At 35.2% G+C, this 27,093-nt stretch overlaps 1 protein-coding gene across 1 annotated transcript in view; it reads left to right on the plus strand.

Moving 5' to 3' along the window:
* Nucleotides 1–27,093, plus strand: part of FUT9 (fucosyltransferase 9) — a 189,994-nt gene that overhangs the window by 81,772 nt on the left and 81,129 nt on the right. The window contains exon 2 of the mRNA XM_054490846.2: nucleotides 16,362–16,450. The gene's annotated coding sequence lies outside the window, so the exon portion shown is untranslated. The remainder of the gene's footprint in view (nucleotides 1–16,361; nucleotides 16,451–27,093) is intronic.

Below are 27,093 nucleotides of genomic sequence, written 5' to 3' on the forward strand. Positions count from 1 at the left end.
AAGTCACCTTCATATAAAAAGCCAAAGGTACCAAAAATATGCATACAATTTCCAGAGGAGCACAGATCTTCAAAATACCGTGCCACTCTTGCTCCCACCCCAACCGATAGGCTCCAGGTTAAGAACTCTGCACTTGAAGTAGAGGATCCTAGCGGCAGGCTATTTGTCTAAGTTATTGCCTATTCCCAGCATGTGTCTGACATACTGACACTTAAAAAAAGAAAACAGAGAAAAAAAAATAAGACTTGCAGATTGAATAAATGGATGGAATGAATAGTTATTTTAGTTGCTTCTCAGATCTTCTCTTTCCCTAAACACCTCCAATTTTGTCAACTACTTTTTATAAAGCATGATTTTCAGAACCTATAACTTCTGGATCTCCCTCCTCTAATACTCAATGTTCTTGATTTTGGAGAAAGTCAAACTACTGCCGCATTCCCCCAAACTCAAATACAGAGTTATTGTTGTGGTTTAAGATTCGACTAATGTTCCAGGCAACATTTCTTTAATCACTCACGATCCACAGTGATCTTTCATTTAGCTAAAACTCTAGATTCTTTTCACCTAAAAGACTATAGCTAGCTCCTTTTATCATTCTATTGCCCTAGTGGACTTTTAAATTTAACTCTATATTTTTACCATTAAATTCTATTGTCAGTTTCAGCCACTGTTCTAGCCTGTGAAGCTCTTTGGAAATTACATAACATAGTTGTCAGAACTCCCAGTTAGAGTCATTCCCAAATGTATTCAATATGTCTTATGTGTCATCAAATAGTTCATTAAAAATTACTTTAAGAATAATAGAAGCCATGGACCTCCTGCAGTTTTACAGTGAGCCATTAATCAATACTGTTTGGTAGGAAAGATCTATCACCTACAGATTCAACAAACTGCTTAACTATTCAACCCACAGTTAGTCATCCTATCCACAAGGAAATCTTAGGAAATTTCAGATGTGCTGTTGAAATCCAGGGGATTTAGATGAGGCATGGTACAGTCTGTTACTGTAACTTTTCCCTGAGATACTGTTGTATACACCTCCTTTGTGCTCTCATAAAATTTTGTGCATGTCTCTGTCATAGTCTTTACCACAACGTACCCTAATTTTCTTTTGCATCTGTCTTCTCAAGTACTGTGAAGTCCTTGAAGAATTAATCTGTGCCTCCTTTATCTCTGTATTATCAGAACCTTGTGTGTAATAGTTAATAAATATTTGTCAAACAAATGAGTAAATAATAGGACTCTCATATTTTACCTTAGGATGTGAAAATCTGTATAAAGTTCACAATTTTCTCTAGACTTATTCTAGGAAGCAAATCACTAAAGATGAATCACAACAATTTGGGAGAACAGAGGAGCCATTTCATTTCTTTGTGCCTCACTTACAACATTCTTACTATTTTAACTTTATGCACATATGGAATGTGTGATTTGATTTTATAACAGAAAGACATTTTTATCCTTCTTAAGCTAAAACTGTACATGCTATTATGATTATTTCTGTTTTCCTCCTTTTATGCTATAACTGTACATGCTATTATGATTATTTCTGTTTTCCTCCTTTATATGTAACCTTTTGTATTTGTTTTTAAAAGGTCAGAAACAGTATCTCATTAACACTTCAGAAAAATAGTTGCCAATGTTTCCATTCATAGACCTCGTACCTGGAGTGTCTCCTTTAAAATTATATGAAAATGATAAAATGCCACAAAATCACAGTGTTCCTGAATATTTATGCACTCTTATATATAAAATTTACTTCAGACTTTCTGCTGCTTGCCTGATAGTAATAAATTTATTAGTGTATTTAGAATATAAAATGTCATCATTTTATGCCTGCCTTTTGATGGCCAGACACTCATCAATTTTTTTCCAAACCCAGATTTCTGTAAGGAGACACTCATCGATAAAATATCCAGTGTTCCTGCACAGAGGTTGAGTAATTAGTTTCTACCACAGACTAAAAAACTCAATGTATGGACAACAAAATAACCTTGTACATTATGTGCAATCTTTATTAATTGAACTTTAAGCTAGCCCTTGAGATTTTTATGCAGTCTGCAACAAAAAGGTCAATGGAATGGCAATGAATCCTCTTGTACTTATTAGTTCATTTTGCAAATGCTAACATTGGGTGAGAATTGATTCGATTTATTTGTGATCCAATACCAAACGGGCATTCATTAAGATTTACATGGAAAATAACATACCCAAGGGAAATCAGAAGGAACATTTGCAATAGCAATGGTCATACTAAAGGTTGACCATGATTCTCATTTCACACCATTTCTTAAAATTATCGAAAAGTGTCCTCAAAGGAATTATTACTTTGAATTTAACACACACACACACCCACACAGACATATAATATTTAAAATGCTGTTCTAGGCTCCAAAGGTACAACATAAATAAAACAGTCAATGTCCTCAAAAAACTGACAATCTAATGAGAAAACAGAAATTTGAGAATTCATTCATTATAGTACAAGGTAAAGTAAAGGAAATACTTTGATGTCAATATGAAATTATCTATGGGAGTTCAGAGGATTTAAAGATGAAAGTTTATAAAGTGAGAAAGATTTACTTTTGTCTTAGATGATTAGCAGAATTTCACAAGTTTTAATGGAGATATTAAGCGAAAGCCAAAATATGGACAAGAACTCTGGAAATAGCTAAAGAAATTAACAATTATGGGAAATGGAGAACAGGGCTGTATGACTGAGTTATGGTGAGGAGTGATGATAGATAAGCCAAGAAGTAAAGACGCGGGTTAGAATTTGAAGAACCGCCTTTCTTTTCCATGTTAAGTTGTCAAGTAGTGAGGTATTACTGAACAGTTTGACCTTTGGAATGGGTTGAGTTAAACCTGAGTGTCTATGTTTTAGAAAGTTATCATTTGTGAGGCTTCCTAAACATCTCCATCAAACCTTCACTGCACTGCGTTGCCGCCAAGGGCTTGCTGTCTGGGCGCTTTTCCGTTTGGAAGATGAGCAGTTCCTCATTCTTGGTGTTGGTGTCCTTTATTTAATCTCTTATTTTATGGTCACTCTAACTCCAACTGTTTTTTCCTTTTGTGTTGTGAGATTTTGATAAATGGGCTCACAATAATTTGTGGCATAAGAACATCAATAAATAAAAATAAAGATGTAAAATATGAAAAAAAAGAAAGTTATCATTTGTGACAACACACAGGTATAAAATCTGTAGTTTTCCTAATGTATGTGAAGACACTCTTGGCTGTGACAATGGATTAAAAGGAAGGTAAAGATACATTAAAAGTTAGAATTAGGACTTAGTGTTTGAATGAAAATGGAAGTTTAGGAGGCATCAGGATTAAAGATGGCATCAGGATTTCTACTTAGTACTATCGCATATGTGTGTAATCAAGTGTGAATTATTAAACAAAACTAGATACTTCATAACTGATTATGTAATTACTACTTAATATTTTTAACCTAAGTGTTCTTAATTCTGCAAAGAATTCTAAATTTAAAATGTCTAAGTAATCTTTTTCAGTTCATGCAAATATATACGTGTGGGCATGTTTGTGTGGGTGTCTTGTTTTACTAAAATATCTTCAAGAATAATGTTTTAGGGAAAAAAATATTAAGAACATAAAAATGGGCCAGGTGCGGTGGCTCATGCCCGTAATCCCAGCCCTTTGGGAGGCCAAGGCGGGTGGATCACCTGAGGTCAGGAGTTCAAGACCAGCCTGGCCAACATTATGAAACCCCATCTCTACTAAAAATACAAAAACTTAGCCGGGTATGTTGCAGGGGGCGGAGGGGGGTGCCTGTAATCCTAGCTACTCAGGAGGCTGAGGCAGGAGAATCACTTGAACCTGGGAGGTGAAGGTAGCAGTGAGCTGAGATGGCACTACTGCACTCCAGCCTGGGCAAACATGAGTGAAACTATCTTAAAAAATAAATAAAAGAATATAAAAATGTACATTTTACCCTCATGTTCAATTATTTCATTAAGGAGATCACAAGTTTCCTCCTTGAGGAGGCGGGGAAATCTTCATTCTTTTACATACTCCAATTCTGGAGACAAGATTTCATTCTGTTGCCCAGGCTGGAGTGCAGTGGTGCAATCACAGCTCACTGCAACTTTGACCTCTTGGGCTCCAGCTATCCTCCCACCTCAGCCTCCTCAGTAGCTGGAACGATAGGCATGCACCACCACGCCCAGCTATTTTATTTTATTTTTTTTTACTAGAGACAAGGTCTTGCTATGCTGCACAGGCTCACATTCTCCCTTTCTACCTGGTCAATGTCGCCAGGAATTTATATCATTTTATCCTATGATGATTAGAAAATGTTTATATATGAAGATATATTTAACAGTTACTTATTTCATTTGATATCACATATGGATATGTATGCACGTGTCTAAAAATATGTGAAATATGTGTGTAAAGTCTCAAAAAATAATCAGTGGGTATTTCAATAAAACACAATAAAACTTTCCTGATTTGTCATGACAATTGTATGCAGATAAAAACTTTCTAATATCACATCTTTATATAGAAGTAGGTAACAATGTTGTTGAGAGATCGTTGTTTATTTCTTAAAAATTATGTGCTCTAATGTAAATGTTCATATGTAGATGTAGGTATTTAAAAGAAGGCATATATTATAAACATTTTTATTACAATGACAAGTAAGAACAATATATCAGAAATTTTACATATAAATACAGCACTAAATTTACCTGAGTTTTTAAAAAAAAGATTATCAGGTTATTGCCATTAATTTAAAATAATAACTATGTTTTTTTTTTACTGAGATAATTTTCTAATTCTTACTTCCCTTTCCTTTTATTTGAGTCCTTCGATTGGTAATTGCCTTGAATTTTTTTGGCCAATAAAATTTTCATGTCAGGTGCTTCTCTAAGATGTGTTATAAATTTTTTCTCTCAAAGCTGACCCAAATGGGACATGAGTTCACTTTTGAGACACATTTTGCTACAATACAGTCATCTTATCTTAGAGTTATATGTATAAACAGCCTTAAGCCTATAACTTTACTTATAATCACATATGATTCATTGGATTTGAAGTTCAAGTCTCTTAATTTTCTTTTTTTAATCAGCTTTTTCAGGTTGAAAAATCTTAAGCTCTAGATGTAGTTGAGTTTGATACCCACATCAAATATCATGTAGAAATTGCGTGTTTTACCCCGTATACCAAATTTGAAAAGAAAACATCTTCCCATTATACCAGAGAGAATAGTTTAAACTTAGTTTCCTCTCACGCATCATGCTACACTGGAATGTGTGACATGCTGTGCCAATAGACATTACATATGGAAGCAGGAGAGAAATTTGAAGAGCTGACAGAAGGCTAGAGTGACTAAAGCAGACTGTACAAAGCCAAGAGAGTAGTAGGCAGGTCCAGACTTCCTTGGTCTTGGGCTATGGGAAAATAGCAGTCAGAAATAGACTTTCAGGACTTCAACATCAGCTAAGTGAATAAGGAATGGCTGAATTCAAATGCTTGAATGGGGAGTAGGGGAGGAGACCAGTGAATATTTCAACAATATTATCATGCAACAGCATTATTTAAGATGATTTTAAGTTCAGTCAGGGCAAATACACGCACACACACACATACGTGTGTGTGTATATGCATATGTATGTATTTTCTAGACACTTTCCTTCTTCCTCTTTGCCCTAAATTTCCATCTCTCAGGTGAACAGAATTCTTATTCTGCCTTCTTTATATTCAATAACTCAACATTACAGCATCCCACCGTTACCTCAACCACTCTTCTTACCCAAACTAAAGTTAAATCTATGAAGAGTGTGTTAATTTCCTAGGGCTGCCAAATAAATAACCACAAACTGGGTGGCTTCAAACAAACATTTATTCTTTCACAATTCTGGAGGCTAGAAGTCCAAACTGAAGGTGTCCATAGTGTCAGGCTTTCTCCAGAAAGAATCATTTCTTGCTCCCTCTATCTTCTGGTGGTTGCTAGCAAGTTTCTTGGTTTGTGGCAGCTTAACTTCAATCTCTGCTTCTTCTTTAATAGACTTCTTTCTGTGAGTCTGTGTATCTCCAAAGCTCTCTCATATCACCAGTCATTGGATTTAGGGCCTAGCCCTCTCCAGTGTGATTTTCATCTTTTTCTTTCCATCTTTTCTTTATTGAGGTATATTTGATGGATGAAAATTGTATAAATAAGATATACAGCATGATTTTGATATACATATACATTGTAAAATAATTACTATAATAAAGTTAATTGGTGGATCCATCTTAAGTTGATTGCATTGGCAAATGATGTATTTCCCAGTAAGGTCCCACTCGCAGGTACCAGGGGTTAAGACTTCAATATGTCTTTTAGGGGTGCCATAATTTAGTGCACAACAGGGGGCTAATCTCAGCTAAGTGTTTAGAAGGACAACCACATTATCTGATTAAATCAATTTACATAAAAGTCAGAATAACACTGCCTTTCTAAAGAAGAAGTTTATAACACAAATGTACTGAATAATGTACACACTGTTAAGAGTAAGAACATTCCTAGTACCTGCTTTCTGTCCAGAGCTTTCAACTCTCCACCTTCAGTAAACTCAAGGCCAAGGTTATATTTCTCTACCCATTTGCCAGAGTAGATCAGCTACAAAATGAAAAGGATACTTAAGCAGAAAATATAGGTTGTGTATGTTATTTCCTTTTTCTTTAGTAATGTTTTCACTTTGAGAGTAAATATTTTAATATTATTTGACCAAATTATATGAAAAATGGCTTGATACTTTAATTTTCCCAAGTTAAGATGAATTTAGATCTGCATATTTGCAATACATGGTCCATATATGAAGGATAGATATAAAATATATGAAGGACATTGATGAAAAATGTTGACAGTAGAAAACTACCCAAGTGTAAATTATTTGTTTTGTTTTATTTGTTTGTTTGAGATGGAGTCATGCTCTGTCGCCCAGGCTGGAATGCAGTGGTGTGATCGCAGCTCACTGCAATCTCCGCCTTCCAGGTTCACGCCATTCTCCTGCCTCAGCCTCCCGAGTAGCTGGGATTACAGGTGCCCGCCACCACGCCTGGCACATTTTTTGCATTTTTAGTAGAGATGGCAAGATCAGCATCTTGCCCATGCTGATCTTGAATTCCTGACCTCGTGATCTACCCACCTCAGCCTCCCAAAGTGCTGGAATTACAGGCATGAGCCACCGCGCCTGGCCACACAAGTGTAAATTATTTTGTGTAGTTTTCTACACAAAATAGAAGACAGGTACAGATTTTTTGGCAGGTACAGATTTTATTTTTTCCAAAATATATTCTAAGTGTGTATTAGAAGAACAAAGATAAAGAGTCATCTCGAGGCTTCATATCAGGCAATCTGGGTTCTTCCGTGCTTACTTAGAGTCAGATTTATTCATAGTGGTGGAATGCTCACGCCTCTAAGGAATAAGTTCAGAAGAATGTGGTACTTTTCTTTAGGCTATTAAAATCCTGAAATTCAAGTTTTAAAATGATTCAAAAGGAGATAAATCTGTTTTAAAACAAAATACATTTCTTTGTATGCAGTGAGTCAGAGTACTACTTTGTGGTAAATTGCCCTATGTTTTGAACAATATAATGTATTTCATTTTTAATAACTCAGTTTATTTGTAAACCATGTAGTATTAACACATAGCTCAAACTATTGTATGTAATATAGAAATTGCAGTTAAAATTGGAGCGGACTCTTTTTCTTTCCCAGAACATTCATTGTTTGAGGAGAATTTAACAAGAAATTCTGATTTTTAAAAATCCCTCATCAGTGTAAGCACACCTTTACAAATAAAAATCATATTATTCTAAATTAAATTGCCATGGCATAAAATAGCCATTTAATATTTTTGCTAGGAATAGTATGTCTTCTTTGTTGATTACAAAATACATACTCTGCTAAATTTTATCATTTGATTATTGATTTCCCAAGAGCCTTTTGTCTAAATGAAAAGCTGTGTCTTAAGTTTTCTAATTAAAATTTATAGTGATAGAATTATTTTTCATGCAGTTAGTTTATACTCAAGAAAAGTTTTAATAGTTATTTAAATAATAATAAGTTTCTATAGTTTTTTTATTCAGTTGTTTTGAACACTCTGGAGCTGATCTGTTATTTTTCACAGCATGATCCCCAAACATCTGCAACAAATTCCTCTAAAAATTAGGAAAATTGTAAGATATGGAAATTCAGGATCTTACCCATACCTATTATCAGCATCTCTGGAAATATACTTCATAAATATCTGTTTCTAATAAGCCATTAGATGATTCTTATGCCTATTAAATTTTAAGAACCCAGTGCTAAGGAGAACAAACCAGTGTATCCTAACCTTTCTAACATCAGTGATCTCTAGGCTTTGTAGTACACTGGGATTACCTGTTCAATGAATGTCAACTTCTTGTAGAAGAAGTCATCCAGGGGTCAGGAAAGAGAGGAAGCCTGAACTGCCTCTTACCACCCCTAGAGTTCTGGAGTTGTGGGAGCCTGACTGAAGATAGCAGGCAGCATGTATGGAGCTATGTCAATGAGAACGAGCCCAAGATAAATCATCACAATCAATCAACCCTTCCTTCCTTCCTTCCTTCCTTCCTTCCTTCATCTTCTTAATGCTTCCTCTATTTTTGTCAGAAGAATGGGGAGGGAGGGTTGTTGGGAGAAGAGCAACAGCATATCAAAACCCTGCTTTATCTTATCTTGACCTCATTTAACGCTCTTAAAAGCATGTGCTTTTAAAAGGAAGTATTCAATTTTTTTCTTGTTATTGCCATAGACAAAAAATTAATAAAGTGGTATGAAGTGTCACTAACTGTCTGTCCCTGGCCTACTTTCCCAATCCCAATTCCAAAAGGCATGTCCTTCTCGGTGGGTGTGACTGTTATACAATCTTTATCTGACTTTACCTCTTATCTCCTATCTTCAGATCCTTCTTCCTGGGAGGATTTTAACACGTAAGATGAGGAATTAAAACACCATCTGAATAAGTATAAGTGCATTGCAGTCTTTGGGAGCAGCACCCAGAACTTAGCCCAAACCTTATTCTATCCATCAGAAGCTCCCAGGCTACTGACTGGTCTGTCTCTCCCAGGCCTGTTACAAGAAAAGTCAGGGCTTATCATTCATCAGCTTAATTATTCCAAGACCCCCTTAGAGCTAGAGAAATGAAGAGATGGAGTGCTTAAACTTGATTGATTTGATTGAAAGACACATAGTATCAAACCATTTTCCAGACATATGTCTCAGTGAAATTAAAAAATAAAAAAATTCATTTTGGTTTAAACCAGAATTTGGTAAATTATAGCACTTTATGTATGTCTGCCTTCATATTACAAAAGCAGAGTGGAGCAAATGCAACATAAATTGTATAATATATGGGTACCTATGGGACATCTTTGAATTTGCCTCCTGGCCTGCAATGCCTAAAATGTTTACCATATGGATCTCTAGTGCATAGCTTTGCTAACCTCTGGTCCAAATGAAAACATTCATGATTTATTTTCTCCAGCATCTGAAGGCAAAATATGCATCCACTGTATTCCATAAAAAATTATTCATACATGTCTTAAAACTTGCATATTTTATTTTCATACCACCTAGCATAAGACAATCATAAATGTGTAGGAACAACAGCTTTAGCCCCAACAACCACAACAGCACCTATCATAATAGGGATTCCATAAATGTTTTGACTAAATAAGTCTTTAAAAATATATGTGCATTCTGCATTTTATTTATGATATACTGTCTCTCTATTTTAGAATAAATTTCATTTTCTCCAATCTTTGAATAAAATGGATGTTTTAGGAAGAATGTACAATGAGGTTTCTAGTACTGCTTAAAGCTCAGGGGAAGAAGCTCAAGAATTTGTCCTGAAGTGTGCAAGTTTTAAAAGAACAAAGCAGCTTTCTCTTCCCCTAAATACATGTTGAAAATATTTCTATTGATAAAATATATGCATAAATTTGGACAAATCTATGTCAAACATCTATTATAACAATTACTAATCTGTATTCCAAGCATAAGTGTATTTTAAGTTCTTAGGACATTGATGTTTGTCAATGGTCCTAAGCCTTACTAATTCTGTCGCCTGCAGCAACTCAGCATGTAGAACAGACTGTATCATTCAAGGCTAGCCTTCTACAGAACATCCAAACCTATTCAACGCATGAGGATCTACATCCTATTCACTTTAACTGTAGAGTCAAGACAGATCATTCAAGTGAGCTAAGTGAGAGAGAAGGAATAAGAAAGCACAACCCTTGAAAGATTTCAGATAATGAAAGTAAACAAGAGCTGTAGAAGTAAGTACAAATCATGCACGTCTCTCATGGCCACTTTTTTTTTTTGGTCAGATATTGCAAAGATATGGACCTGGGGAGATGACCTTTAAATCGTCTAGCCCAGAATTTGTTCCACAATACAATGCTTAAGAAATGTTCATTATTTCCCTCCCTTCTTCTCATTCATTCTCACTTGGCTTTGTTCTTTTCAGTCTAGGATTCTTATTCATATTTCTACCTAATGTAAAGAGCCAACCAACATTTTTTGGACTGTGAGGGAGAAAATTTTCTTTTCCATGTACATTTATGAAAAACGAATTCTTTAGAGCCAAATCATCCCATGTTGTATGCAAGAGGCAGACATATCACACCAAGAATGGGACTCTGGAATCAATCTGTCTGGGTTCCAGTCCAGCTGTACCACTTACAAGCTGAATGACCTTGGACAAATTGCTTAACCTTTCTGTGCATCACATTTCTCATCTCTAAAACTGGAATAGTACTACTTCATAAGCTCGTTGACAGGACTGAACGAGAACATATATGTATAGGACCCTTAAAATTGTGCCTGTATATAGTGAACACTCTTTTATCACTAGGTGTTATTATTATTAGCGTTAATGAGAATCAAGCTCTCAGCATGACCCAGGGGCTCTCCAGCTCACCTTCACTGCCTTGTGCATGTCTTCCATTACACTCTCTACCACTCTGTTCCACAGAGGCCAATATGATATTAGTCCCAAAATGATATTATCTTTGTTATGCTTATCTTTGCTCATGCTGCAGTGCCTTGTCGTTATTCAGTATTCACTTTGCATAACCTATTTTCCATTAAGCTTCCACGTTGTAAAATAGAATGCCACTACATTGTACCCGAAGCCAGACACACACACACAGTTCATTTGTACACACACAGTTCATTTCTCTTTTTCCCCTTCCACTTCTAGATTGTGAAGATTTCAAGGGCAGAGAGAGAGTGTTAGGAACCCTTATGGCCATAACCCCTAGCAACTCTCTGTTACATAGAAGACATTTAGAAAACGTATGTTGAATTAAAAAAAGCTTAAAGACCCAGTCATAAAATTTTGATTTCATAAAATTCTACTTAAAGTATAGCCACAGGATTTGGCTCCATGACCTCTTTTGCCAGCAATGCTCACTTATTATCATAAACAGCACATAGTACTTGTCATTATTTTTCAAAATTCTATTTCCTTTAATCTCATCTGGTCAGCTGAATTAAGAAGCTTGCTTCTGTTAATGGAATTCAGTTTTCAATGTATCTGAGGTGTTTCTAACAACACCTTTCAGAGTTCTCTGAAGCTTGTTTTTAAATAAATAATGCTCCATTTGGCCATTTCTTTGTTCTTTTATATTTATAGATTGTATAGTGTTTTTCTTAATCATTTGCACTATCTTTAATTCCACAGCAACTGAAAACAATTATATAAAACTAGTGTGTCTCCATATTTTTCATCTTTGGTGAATTTTTACCCAAATTTACTAAAGTATCTTGCATAAAGGTCTATATTTTATTATTTAAACTGATCCTTCTCTACAAAAAAATTACTCAACAATGATTCAAAAATGATGACTCAATGATGCATTTGTGTTTGTGAAATGACCATACTAATAAATTGGATTTAATACTTTATTCAAATATATCAAATGTATTCCAAATCCAAACACTTATTTCCACCAAACCTAACAACCACCATTGTCTCTCAATTCAAGGACAGTAATAGCCTTTGAACTGGCTACTGCTTCCAGGTTTGCCCCTCTATTGTCAACAGGACAGTTGAAGTGATCATTTAAAATTGTATTCAGATCATGCTAGTTCCAAGCCAAAACCCTCTTGTATCCATTGTACTATAAAGTCTAACTCTTTACAATGGCCTTTGAGGCCCATCAAGACCTGCTGCTGCCTGACTGTCTTACTCTTCCACTCACACCCAGAACACTATGGGTGTGAGGGGAACTATAGCTACAGGTATACTGGGGTGTTTTGCTTTTTTGTTTGAACATGCAGTGCTTGTTACTGTTGTGGGCCTTTGCACTTTGTGTCTACTCTCCTTGTAATGCTAGATCTTGAATATAAGGCTGTCATTGTCTTCAACTCAAACATGTCCTCCTTCATGAAACCTTCCTTTTCTGGCTGCTTCTCTTCAGTGGGCCTTTCCAGTCCCACTCAGGTGCTGGCACCTCTCAGTCAGTTCTTTCTCAGCTCTGTCTCTTCTAATGGCCTTGCTAATTCAGCCTGCCCTTGATCTTGGTGCTAAGATTCCTCAGTCTCTACTACTTTTCTCTTCTGACACCTGGTTAAAGCTGCGAGCCTCATAAACCTTTTTGGCTGAGCCATTTTGCTCATAGAAGGCCCATTTATCCCCCTCAACTTATTATCCATATTGCATGATAGCTAAAGGAAACTTAGGATTGCAAAGTGAGTCTGTCATGCCACAGGGCCTCCTTGACTGCTACTTGAGATCCGCATGTTAGCTTGGGATTACTCAGCACAGGAATGTCCTCCAAAACTTGAAAGAAAAAACCCTGAGCATCCCCTCAACTTAATTAAGAATTTCAAAAGATACATCCCCTAGAGGATTGGCCTCGAGAAGCTGGGAAGGAAAAACAAGAGCTGTGGCAGCCACTTTTCTCTACCACTGAGCTCTTTCTCTCCACATGTTCTGGCATTTCTCAAAAGAATGCCCGAAGGCTTTCTTCCTATTGTGCATTTTTTAAGGGTCTCATTCTGTTGCCAAGGCTGGAGTGCAGTGGCATGATCATCTATAACCTCAAACTCCTGGGCTCAAGCAATCTTCCCACATCAGCTTCCTGAGAAGCTGGGACTACAGGTATGCACAAATGTGCCTTTTTTTTTTTTTTTTTTTTTTTTTTTGTAGAAACAGGGTCTAATTATGTTAGCCAAACTGGTCTCGAACTCCTGCCCTTAAGAGGTCCTCCTGCCTGGGCCTCCCAAAGTACTGGGATTACAGGCATGAGTGACTGTGTGCTTGGCCTGTTCTTTCTACATGATTTGAAACTCCTTTATACAAAATTCCATGCAAACCCAGTCATTTATGTTTGTTGGCAAACATCGAGATGAAAAGTAAAAACACTTAGTGAATCATCTTAATGTTTCATCTTTAAGTTACTAAGCATCTGGGTCTTGGCAAAACATCCATATAATAAACTAACCCATCAAGCCTGGTCTTGATATGGAAGAAGAAACTGAAGGGCTTTCTAGACTGATGTTAAACTATACATTAAAATAATGCTTTAAATAACAGAAATTGACTGTCACTTTCCCGCCTCTACCCCATGGCAGGCAGATGCCTTACCGTTGTAGGAAGAAAGACATGTAGAAAAGCAAAAGAGAAAAATGTATTATCATTATTTGACTGGCTTGGACACAAATATAGGGAATGGAGAAAATGATTTTCTCCCCATACATAATAGAAAAAGGGAGATGGAGATAATAAAAACTAAGTTCAAATAAATCATTATCAACAAAAGTAATCAAAAGAGTAGCTCAATTACTTAAGTGTGATTTATTCAGCATGCTGAGCCATTAAATTATAACCATGATTTGGGAAACACACACACACACACACACACACACACACACACACAAATCTGAGTTACCAAATAGATAAAAGAACTCAGGCCACTTCCTGGCCCTCATTATTTGCTGTCATTCTAGAAATAATTCTAAATCCTTGATTTTTCTGACTTCTCAGCCGAGGTCTTTTTGAAAGCACCGAATCAGATGTTGGATGGTAAAAACAAAAACAAGAAAACACTGGTACAATGAAAGCAAATGTTGTGACAGCAAATAGTAATATATATATGTATATATGACAGATGTTTGGGAGCCAATTTATATGGATGTCTATGCCTCTTCTCTAGTTTTTATTTAGTGATTATTTTGATCTTCTATGTGCAGAATTACAACCAATACACTGCATACTTTATATGCAATACTGTGTTTGTGGTTTTACTCATTTAACAATCCGAAGACAGCTATACACAGTTTCAACAAAGAAATTAATTTACTCTATAAAGCATTTTATTATTTTTTCTAATTGAGACTTCTAATAGTATTGAAAGTAGATAGTTAAGCAGAATAGTCTTACAAACAACATCCGGAAGCCATGTGCAAGTGAAGATTGTAATAAGAAAGAGGAGACACTTTGAAGTTAGGTTTGGATTTGACCCACAGCTACAATACCTTCTCCAGCTTCTTAATATGTACCAGTTGTCTAAGTTATCAGAACCTTTTAAAATGAGAAAACTAAAACCTACCTTACAATAATGCTTTCATAATTATATGACAATCACACACACCCACAAAAACACTAAACAAATATTACAAAATATAGACAAATTTCTTCATTTACAATGTCTTATGCATTTGAAAAAAAGAACAATTAGGTGATATTTGACTTTTTAAAGACAAGACAGATCCATTTCTTCATATTTGTATTATCTTTAAATGTGTTTGAATCCAATATCAAAGTATAAGGGGGAAAAGGTACTAAATTCAGTGGAAAATCAAATTATTTTTCTTTTAAGCATAGTCCAAGGCTATGTGGAAATCCACAAAGAAATCAGATTGAATTTTGTTCTAAAATCTACTGCTTCAGGAAAGAAAAAAAATGCAAGTGTTTGAGGGACATAAAATCATACATAATGTGTTTGTGTGTGTGCATAAGCGTGTGTGCATGGGTGTACGTAATGAGAACAAGATGCTTAACAAGTATTTTTGGTTAGTGCTAAGTGTAAGAAGCCCCTTGGGTCTGTCCTATAGCAAAAATGCATTTTTTTGATGGGGATAAGCTTATATAACATACTTCCGGTGGTATTGTCTTAAAGAGAAAACTGAATCTGCCCTGTATAATACTTTAAGTTATTCCATAGTTTAAAGATATTTGTTCTTGACTGGGCAAAACATCCAAATAATAGCATTTACCTCTGTTTATACTAATCATGTATGCTAGCTGACACACATCACCATTAAAATGACAGATGTTTAGGCAAATCATCGAATTATTTGATCTTTACTTTTCTAAGCATTCAGATAGTTGTATACATCCAGATGATTTAGCAACTTTTTTTGTTTTTTGTGACATGGGCACAATTTATTCTGTAAATGGGAAACTTTAAATATATTTAATTATCAAGATATCTTATACTCACTTTCGTAGAGTTTCAACTATAACCTAGAGCATTCATTCTTTTTAGTGATATTTCCCTCATTATATATTGTAACCATTTAAGCTATTCAATAACATTTTTTTTTGAGACAGAGTCTTGCTCTGTCACTGAGGCTGGAGTGCAGTGGTGTGATCTCGGCTCATTGCAACTTCCATTTCCAAGGTTCAAGTGATTCTCCTGCCTCAGCCTCCCCAGTAGCTGGGATTACAGGTGCCTGCTACCACACCCAGCTAACTTTTGTATTTTTAGTAGAGACGGGGTTTCACCATGTTGGCCAGGCTAGTCTTGAACTCCTGACCTCAAGTGATTCACCTGTCTCGGCCTCCCAAAATGCTGGGATTACAGGCATGAGCCATTGCGCCTGGCCATCAATAACATTTTTTTAAAATTTAACAGAAATCGGGCCGGGCGTGGTGGCTCACGCCTGTAATCCCAGCACTTTGGGAGGCCGAGGCGGGTGGATCACAAGGTCAGGAGATTGAGACCATCCTGGCTAACACGGTGAAACCCCGCCTCTACTAAAAATACAAAAAAAAATTAGCCGGGCGTGGTGGCGGGCGCCTGTAGTCCCAGCTACTCTGGAGGCTGAGGCCAGAGAATGGCATGAACCAGGGAGGTGGTGCTTGCAGTGAGCCGAGATCGTGCCACTGCACTCCAGCCTGGGCCACAAAGCGAGACTCCATCTCAAAAAAAAAAAAAAAAAAAAATTACGGAAATCACAAATAAATATCAGCAAAGAAAGATTTATGTTTTTAGCATGCATTATTTCTTTTAGATTTCTTTTGGTTATCTAGCTATATATAGAGCACATCCAGTGCATTTAACTAACATACTTCTTTATTTCTCTTTCCCATCAGGTTTAGAATGTAATAACTCAAGGATTTGATAATACAGTGAAGTAGTATAACAACTGTCTATGTGCTTCCCATGATATGTTCTCTATATTGTAAGTATATATTTACTTTCTCAATCTAGCTTGATTGTGGGAGAAATGTGTTCAATTAGAACTTATAGATGACTTATATTGTTTCAGAAAATTTTGAACTAAAACTCATCCAAGTTACAGAATAATTTCAGAAGGTTAGCTTTTATGAGGAGATCTTTTATAAACTTAGTTTTAACAGTCTATCAAAGTTAAAGTTTAAAATAATTTTCTGTCTTGGTAGGTAGGATAATATATCCATCATGTCTAATCATATTTTAAAATAAATCTTACAGTTAATAATCTTAAAATTTCTATACTCTTTTGTTTTCTAGAAAAAAGTAAAAAAAATTAGACATGGAAAATTTTATGTTCTCAATATAATTTGCAAGCTAATTTTGAATTTAGGTCAATTTCTTTTTATATTAGTTATTTTTGAAAATGGGTTTTAATTTGGGGTAAATAATGCCTATACCAATAAATCATTCTTATATATGAATATAAGAATATATTTACTATATATATTCATATATATGTAATTTATTTAATAAGTTAAATTAAAAAAAGAAAAGTAGTCTTTGCACAGATGTGAACCTCTTACTGTTCATTTCACATGATTAAAAAATAAGGAAGGAGGTAGAATTCTGGGATACCGTGCTTTGTTTTTGAGTTAAGAAATACTGCAAAGCAATAAGTGTTACTCATGTCAATGAGAGAGAAATAAAACAACCCAATCTCTTTTCCTTGGATGAAAGCAAGCTATGGACAGGAGCCCATCATGAATCAGTAGTGTCCCTACAACTTAAGGCATGTTTAGGCTGTCAGGAGATGCTGTTCCTTAACAACATCTAATACTGTCAGACCGAGAATCCCTTCTCAGGCCTTACTCTCTAATCTCTCCAGCCCTTGTTTTGCTGAAACTCCTGTCTGAGTATATAAAGCTGTCAGGGAATTGGAGGTGGTGGTGGATAGGTTATTAACATCCCTGTTTCAGAACTCTGAGTGCATTGTGACACAAAATATGATTTAATACATATTTTATAGCAGTGCTATCTAATAAAACTATAATGTGAACTGTATATGTTATTTAAATTTTTCTCATGGCCACATTTTTTAAAAAGTAAAAAGAAGCAGGTGAAATGAGTCTTAATGATATATTTTATTTATTTAGCCCTGTACATTCCAAATATAGTTATTTTAACATATGACTAATGTAAAGAAAAGAATGAGACAATTTGCATTCTTTTTTCACACTAAGTCCTTGAAATCCAGTGTGTACTTATAGCACATCTCAATTCAGATACTAAAGTTTTGTTGAATATACTTGATCTATACTTAGACTTCATAAAATTTACAGTTGAAAAAGTAGATTCACAAACCCAGATTATCCTACAAATATTTAAAAGTGTTCCAATAACTAAATCAAGTGTCAGTTTTTAAATTTAAATTGATAATCATCTCCTCAACGACACTAGCTGTATTTCAAGTGCTTAGCTGTCTCATGTGGCTGGTAGCTTCCATACTGGAAACTCTGCTCCAGGGGGCCACTGATATAATGCTTCGGTTCTGCTACCTAATGAATTTTGAAGGCCAACTTCAGACCACATCAAAGGAGCATATGACTTTAAAATTTCAATGACAGAAAAAGTCTAACCCTAAACTTACTACTTAAAATGGAGTTTTACAGAACCCCATGTTTATGAGAAATTATAGAGAAGGAAATATACCAAATGTGTACTTCTAAGCTATATACATGTTGGAATTTGGGGGCTTTTTATTTGCTTCCGTGTACTTGCTTTGTTGTAACTAAAGTAATTTGCTGATCACAGCCCTCCTCATTACAATGAGTAAATCAATAGAAAAAAAAATCTAACATTTAAAAAAATTGTTCCATCAAACACATACTTAAAAGAATGAAAATATAGGCATCAGACTTGTAAATCATGTATCTGATAAAAGATTTGTATCCATAATACATAAAAAACTCTTAAAACTTAATAAGAAAGTAAATCTAATTTTCCTGGTAAAATATCTGAGCTTTACCAAAGAAGATGTATGGATGACTAATAAGAATATGAGGAGATGTTCACTAAGGAGATACAAATGAAAACCACAATAAGGTGCCAGAACATACCTGTTAAAAATGGATAAATGAATTAAAAATCTAACAGTATCAAATAATCATAAGCATGCAGAGCCACAGAGACTCTCATTCATTACTTTCATTACTGTTGGCAATTCAAAATGGTACAGTCACTTTGGAAAAGTGCAAGTTTCCTATGAAGTTAAATGCTTACTTAATATGTGATCCAGTGGTCCCACTCCTAAGTATTTACCCAGGTAAACTGAAAAACATTTTTGACACACAAAAAAATATGGGAATATTTACAGAAACTTTGATTTCAATTGCCAAAATGTGGAAATAACTAATATGTTGTCTTCAGCTGGTAAATGAATGAACAGACTGTGGTAAATCTATGAAAGGGAATACTACTCAAATATTTTTAAAAGAGAATTATTGATTTATGCATATCATGGATGAACGTTTTAGTGCATCTTGCTAAGTGAAAAAAGGGAGGCCCAAATGACTGCATATTTAAGATACATAATTCAATATATCTTAAATTCTGAAAAAGCCAAAACATAGAGATGGGAAGCAGATCAATGGTTGCCCAAGTTAGAGATATATTGAGTTGGAGTTATAAGAGGGCTGACTACAAAATCATTGATTACATGAGGAAATTTTAAAGGCGATGGAACTGTCCGTGGTGCTGGAAAAATTACTGTGCTCATCAAAACCCATAGAACTGTACAACACAATGAGTAAATTCTGCAGCATGCACATTAAAAAAAAAAAGAAGAAAGAAAACAAATAGGATGCAATATCCCAAAATGGGGTGGAAACAGTGATAAGTGAACCTAATCATCTTACAAATGTAATATATAAGCTTACCGAAGGTGATGCAGTCAAAGGATCTAGCCTATATTTTGGAAAACAGTATTTTGAAAGGATAAAATCTGCAAAGGATGAGGCTAACTATAAAAAGAACTATACATAGACATTGTGTTTTAGTTGATTTTTTTCAAAGGAGTGCAGGTTAGCAATTATGAAAGTACTTTGCATGTATATTAGGGTGGAATGCATAAGTAAATAAATTATAGATATTGGGAGATTGGTTTCACATTGCTAGAGAAACAAGTTATAATCAGCAAGGGGAGATGGCTAAAATTAACCTTGCATTGCTAGATTAGAGATGTAGATATTAATTTGTGAATCTATTTTTATTTTAAAATACATAGATACAGAAATGGGTCTATACACATAATATTTATTAGCTCTATCTACTAAAAAGCTCTAGAAGAAGTGATGCCACATTAGCAATTAGCATGCCTCATGCCCAAATTTTAGTTTCATGCTCAGAGTTTAGAGGTTTCTGTGTATAAATCATAATGCTTCAATCTCAGAGTGAGCATGGAATGTAGGAAATTCAAACAGCATTCTTTATTTAAACAGAAGAAAAGTCTCTGAGAGTTTAAGTGACTTGCCTGGAATCAGCAGTTTGTAAAGGATGGAGCATCTACATAGAACAATCTTACCTCATTCTTAATCTTAACTTTTGTACCACATCAAGAAGTCTACACTATATGGAAATATTCTTATTTGTTAAATTATTTGTTTTTAATTTCCAGAAATAATCAAGCTCTTTCTCTTAATTTAAATAAAATTCTGGCAAATTTTATATCATTAAAAAACTATTATTCACATTTAAATTCAAAATTTTTGCCTGAAATGTCTGTTTCCTGTTGAGCTTCAAAGTCCCATCTAGAGGCCAGGCGCGGTGGCTCACTCCTGTAATCCCATCACATTGGGAGGCTAAGGCAAGCAAATCACTTGAGGTCAAGAGTTCAAGACCAGCCTAGCCAACACAATGAAAACCCATCTCTACTGAAAATACAAAAATCAGCTGGTGTGGTGGTGCACACCTGTAGTCCCAGCTACTGGGAAGGCTGAGACAGGAGAATCGCTTGAGCACAGGAGTTGGAGTTTGCAGTGAGCCAAGATTGCACCACTGCAGTCCAGCCTGGGCAACAGAGTAAAGAGTCTGTTTCAAAAGAAAAAAGAAAGAAAGTCCTAACAGACTGGGAAATCATTATTGCTAATTTATTTCTGTTATATTGGACACACATATGCTTTCACTTTAAGGAAATCCTATGCAAGAACCAAATAAAAAAAAGAACTACAAAATATAGTCATGCACTGCATAACATTGCAGACAATGATTGACCACATATACAACAGTGGTCCCATTAGATTATAATAGAGCTAAACAATTCTTATCTCCTAGTAACTTTGTAGCCATCAGAACTTAGTAGCACACAACTCACATGTTTGTGATGATGCTGGTGTAAACAAACCTATCGCACTTCCAGTTGTATAAAAGTGTAGTACATACTGTACAATTACATAAGGTACATAACAATGATAATAAACAATTATGTTATAGTTTATGTATTTACTATATTTTATCATTATTTAGAGTGTACTTCTACTTATTTAAAAAATTTAATTATTAAACAGCCTCAGGCAGGTCTTTCAAGAGGTATTGCAGAAGAAGGGATTGTTATCATAGGAGATGACAGCTCCATACACGTTATTGCCCCTGAAGACCTTCCAGTGAGACAAGGTATGGAGGTAGAAGAGAGTGATATTGATGATCTTCACCCTGTGTAGACCTAGGCTAATGTGTGGGTTTGTATCTTAGTTTTTACAAATTTAAAAGGTAAAATAAAAAACAAAAATTTGTAAAAATAGGAAAAAAGCTTATAGAATAAGGATTAAAGAAAGAAATTATTTTGTACAGCTATGCAATGTGTTTGTGTTTTAAGCTGTGTTATGAAAAAACTCAAAGACTTAAAAGTATTTTTTAAGTCTACAAAGTAAAAGTTACAATAAGCTAACATTAAATTACTGAAGACAGAAAAACCTTTTTATAGGTTTAGTATAGCATTTGTACAGTGTTTATAAAGTCTACCATAGTGTACAGTAATGTCCTAGGCTTTCACATTCACTCACCGCTCACTCACTGACTCACCCAGTGCAGCTTCCAGTCCTGCAAGCTCCATTCATGGTAAGTGCTTTATACAGGTGTACGATTTTTTAATCTTTTATACAGTATTTTTACTGTACTTTTTCTATGTTTAAATATACAAATACCATTGTGTTAAAATTTCCTAAAGCATTCAATATAGTAACGTGCTGTAAGTTTGTAGCCTAGGAACAATAGCCTAAGTGTGTAACAGCAGGCAATACCATCTAGGTTTGTGTAAGTCCACTCTCTGATGTTTGCACAACAATGAAATCACCTAACATCACATTTCTCAGAACATATCCCCATCTTTAAGTGACACATGACTAAAAGACATAAAGTGTCTTTTACTGCAAAATAATTACGTCTCACAAAAGCATTCATCATGTATTTTCTTAAATAACAATCTTCCCTACTGCAATTTTGTTAGATTTATACATAGTATCTCAGAGGAAATAAAGTCATTTTATAAAGCCAAGCTAACCTGTGATCCTTTCCTTTAATACCTTCATCACTATGCCCATCTGCTGCAATTTTTCTAAGTAAGTGTGATCTCATAATCCACACAGTTTTAATATGAAGAAAATTTATAGCATGCTCTTACTAATCAATAAATCAAGCTTTCTCCCTATTGCTTTCCAATCACAATAATGACTTCTAAGGGAGCTTATTTTATTAGGTAATTTGAAAATACTTTACTAGGCTATTCGAGGAGCTTCTTGAATATGAGGGGATTATTAACAATAAAAGAAGATACACCCAATAGAGAAATAATTTCTATACCTTCAAATAATAGTATAGTAGGTATAGGAGGCAAATGCAAAATCAGTGTGATCCATTATATATTTAACCCTCATTTGTTATCTGTTACAATGCATAAATATGTTTTGAAAAGAATATTATCAAATCTATTTGAATTTTCTACCATATTTAATGTTCATTATTCTCATTATTTTATTTTTTCTGATTTAAAATCCTTCTACTATAGTAAAAGTCTATTTTATTTGTTTTGTTTGCTTGTTTTGTTATTGTTTAAAAGACTATTCAGAAGAGTTCCTTTTTATAAGACCACCTTTTTTTTTTTTTTTTTTTTTTTTTTGAGACGGAGTCTCCCTGTGTTGCCCAGACTGGAGTGCAGTGGCGCGATCTCGGCCCAGTGCAAACTCCGCCTCCCGGGTTCACGCCATTCTCCTGCCTCAGCACCCCCAGTAGCTGGAACTACAGGCACCCGCCACCACGCCCGGCTAATTTTTTTTAAATTTTTTTTATTTTAGTAGAGACGGGGTTTCACCATGTTAGCTAGGATGGTCTCGATCTCCTGACCTCGTGATCCGCCCGCCTCGGCCTCCCAAAGTGCTGGGATTACAGGCGTGAGCCACGGTGGCTGGCCAAGACCACCTTTTTTTTTTTTTTTTTGGTACTAAGACTTTCTACTACTCTGCCTGGTGAATAACAGGTACTTAAAATATTTGCGGTTTTGACTTCTAAACAAAATAACATTAAGCACATTTTTTTTTCAGTTAATTTTAGGAGTAATTGGGGTAGCCTGGAAGAAATCACAGATGGGAGATGCTCCAGAGCTCCACTGTTTGTGATGACTATTCAATATGCAACATAAAATGAGTCTTGGTGGTGTCTCAAATCTTTCTCCTCCACAAGGAGAAGTAGATGGAGTATAGATGGATGCATGGGTGAATAGAGTAGGACAAATAGATGGAAAAATAGTTGGATCATTCTTACACATACCATCCAATATCTTCCATACCATGGATAGTATTTCATTCTTACTTGTTTCTAGGAACTAAGGAACATAGTTGGTAATACAGAATCCTATGGAACTCCAATAATTTCAGAGAAAATTGAGGATACAGTATTTGTACCCTCTGCACCTAGAAGAACTTACTGCTTTATTTTGGTAACTAAAAAATTAAAATTAATTTACTTTTGCCTTGATAGTAGGGTCAAAATCAATGTCTATGGAAGACTACCTATAATAGTGACTACTTTAAATTCTTTTCTCTTCTTATCCCTTATAATGATATATCCTTACTTTCAATATGCAGATATAAGCAGTTCTAAGTCTATGCTTCAAATTACATGCTCTGGGGAAAGAATTAGTCAACAAAGATGTCAAGAAAATCTGAATTTATTATTTTCAAATTGTTCTTAAGTTTTATTTTTAGAGACTGTCATTACCTTGTAACTACTCTACAAAGAGACAAGAAAACACTTAACGGTGAACTAGTCCCCCTAGGAAAAACACTGTGGAGTGAATATTTATGTCATTCAAGTAGTTAGAATAAGTAGAGGCAGATAAAGTACCCTAAACTTTTATTTAAAACCGTGCATATTAACCCTGTGGGCTTTCTTGCTATCCTTATAAAGTCAGTTATCACTCTATAGGTTTTTGAATTTTAATTTCAGTTCATTTTAAACTATATTGTATCTCTTCATATTAAACAATTAGTCTTCTCTTTTACTTTGTATGTTCCATCATTCCTTTTTAATTCATGTCACTTTTGTACTCTAAACACAGTAGGATGCTAATTTAAAATTTGTGACCTTAAATTCATGTCATTTAAATCCCCCCAAATGAATATAGTGATTCATCCACTTTTATGTTTGAAATACAATCTGCCTTAAAATAAATCTCTATGTTGCTAAAGGGTAAAACCTAGTATATGCCTCTTGATTTTATGAGAGCACAAGATCAAATCTTCATTATATTTAGAGCTTACACTGAAGATGGAAAGCTGCTTTATATGATAAAGTGAGGGAAACATCAGTAAGTCTTCAAGGAGGAGAAGATGAGATGTGCTGGGTAGCCAAAAGAATTTTAGTAAAGTGATGGTCTGTGTTCAATATTAGCTTGTGCACTTTGCTGTGATATAACAGCTCTCCATCTAAAACTTCTGCTAACATTGCATGTACCTTATATGAAATTTTAGGGGAAATTAAAGAGACTCAGTTTCACATCCAGGTCAAAGCAATCAGAGAAAAAGGAACATTTATGGTAGATAACACATGAATAGAATTTGGAAATCTCTAGTGCAGAAGTCCAGGACCCTAAGTAATCAGGAGTTTCTAGAACCCCTTTAATTCTCAGAAATCTTATGGGGCATTGGGATTTCCAATACAATATTGGATGGTTGGCTGGAACTCTCAAATGCAGAAACTACACTTTAGGTTACTTTTCTTATTACACAACATTAAAGCAATATTTAAAAGGTCAATCCAGTCAGAATCCAACCACCACAGAAATTCACAGAATTATTTGCCTATGTTTCCTTTTATTTCTAATCCATATGTACACATAATTTTACATGGTATAGTTATAATTTTGTTTTGATTTTGTAATCAGTGTCAAATCATAAACATTTTAACATGTTCATTTTTTGTAGGTGCCCTTATAATGACGATTTGCCTAACCCTTTTCTTATCTTGGGTATTGGAGTGTACTTGAGTTTTCATATATATAAATAACACTTCAATTTAAATATTTCTCAAATATTTTGCTTTCATCAAATAAAAAATGGAAATAAAAACAAGCTTATGGCCGGGTACGGTGGCTCACGCCTGTAATCCCAGCATTTTGGGAGGCCGAGGCGGGTGGATCACCAGGTCAGGAGATAGAGACCATACTGCCTAACACAGTGAAATCCCGTCTCTACTAAAAATACAAAAAAAATAGCTGGGCATGGATAGCTGGGTGTGGTGGCAGGCGCCTGCAGACCCAGCCACTCGGGAGGCTGAGGCAGAAGAATGGCGTGAACCCAGAAGGCGGAGCTTGCAGTGAGCCGAGATCGCGCCACTCCACTCCAGCCTGGGAGACAGCCGCGAGACTCCGTCTCAAAAAAAAAGCTTATATTGTAGAGCTGTTGTGAGGATTAAATGTAAAAAAATGCATAACAAAGATTATGCATAATGTCAATTTGGACCAATTTCTAGAAATCTAATTATTGACGCAAAGGATATGACTATATATTCTTTCTGAGGCTGTTGAACGAATTACTAACTTCCAGAGTGTTCAGCTGGCAAAAGAATAAAAACTGTCTGTCAATATCTTAAACAAAAAAAACCCAATGCTGAAGTGATCACTTATTTTAAAAAGGGCAAAATATAATTGTCAGGCACAGTCTCTCAGAGCAGAGAAGACTGCTAATATTATAGAGGGCTTTGAGGAAGAGTGTAATTCAGTTACTGGTTGACTTCCAGAGGCATTAAGTGTATTGACGTCATTTGTAGAAATATGGTTCTTCAGGTGAGAATTCCTTTGATTAATCAACTTCCAGAAGTGTGTTCTTTGAAGTGAGTCTTTTTCTGATTAACTGACTTTAGGAAGTTAGGGTTATAACTAGTTGGTTGACTTGCAAATGCATGTTCACTGAGATGCAGAGCCATTAATTCTTCAACTTTGTGTAAAATCAGTTCTGATAGTTTCTGGAACTGTCATTGATTAAGCAGTTTTAAAACCATTTCTGGTGACTACTTGCTACCATAGCTACAGAAAAATATCAATCATTTCCTAGGAGTGTGGGGACATTTTATTCTCAAGCTGTAGTTGAAATAACTTATGAGAAAAAAATCACAGAGGAAATGATGGAAAATACCAAGGGCTTTTCATGAGGAAGAGGGGGAAATAACTAGAAATTTGTTTTTAATGCAATCTTCTTCTGCTTGAGAAATACTATGTCAGTATCCAACAGTGAAACAGATGTGGAAAGCTAGTATCCATTGAAAAGAGGAGTAGAACTGGGATGGAAAGGTAAGCACATTTTACGTAAGTTAGTTAAATTGTTAAAGAAAACTTATTTCCTATTTTATTGTCAAGAAATTATATAATTATACATTTTGTGGGATCACAAATGTCTGTTTATTAAACTTTTTAGTTCATAAGGCTGCTTTTCTTTCTTTCTTTCTTTCTTTTATTTATTTATTTTTTTTTTGAGATGGAGTTTGGCTCTGTCACCCAGGCTGGAGTGCAGTGGCACAATCTCAGCTCACTGCAAGCTCCGCTTCCTGGGTTCACACCATTTTCCTTCCTCAGTCTCCTGAGCAGCTGGAACTAAAGGCGTCTGCCACCACGCCCGGCTAATTTTTCTATTTTTAGTAGAGACAGGGTTTCACCGTGTTAGCCAGGATGGTCTCGATCTCCTGACCTTGTGATCAGCCCGCCTTGGCCTCCCAAAGTGCTGGGATTACAGGCAGGAGCCACCACTCCTGACCAAGGCTGCTTTTCTCTAAATCCATACTTACATAGATTACTTGATCATCTTTATTTTTTATTTTTGTTTTTCTTTTGTTTCATTTTTTTTTGCATTTTCTCTCTCTTTAACATAAATTGTGTTCTTACTTGCTTATATTCCATTCTAGAATGGCTTCTAGTCTCCTCCCAGAAGGCTGACCCTGCCAGTTCTAAATTTTTTTCTGACTCTCATCCTCCTGAATTTTGCTTTCCTCCATAGTCAACAATTTTGTACGCCTCCTTTTCTTTTTTTAAATGACATTCAGTTTCTGAAATATTGGCTTCTCTCATTATACTTCCACCCCCATTCTTCCACCATGCAAAAAATAACTCTT

The sequence above is a fragment of the Pongo pygmaeus genome, chromosome 5 (assembly GCF_028885625.2).
Source record: "Pongo pygmaeus isolate AG05252 chromosome 5, NHGRI_mPonPyg2-v2.0_pri, whole genome shotgun sequence".
Lineage (NCBI taxonomy): Eukaryota > Metazoa > Chordata > Mammalia > Primates > Hominidae > Pongo > Pongo pygmaeus.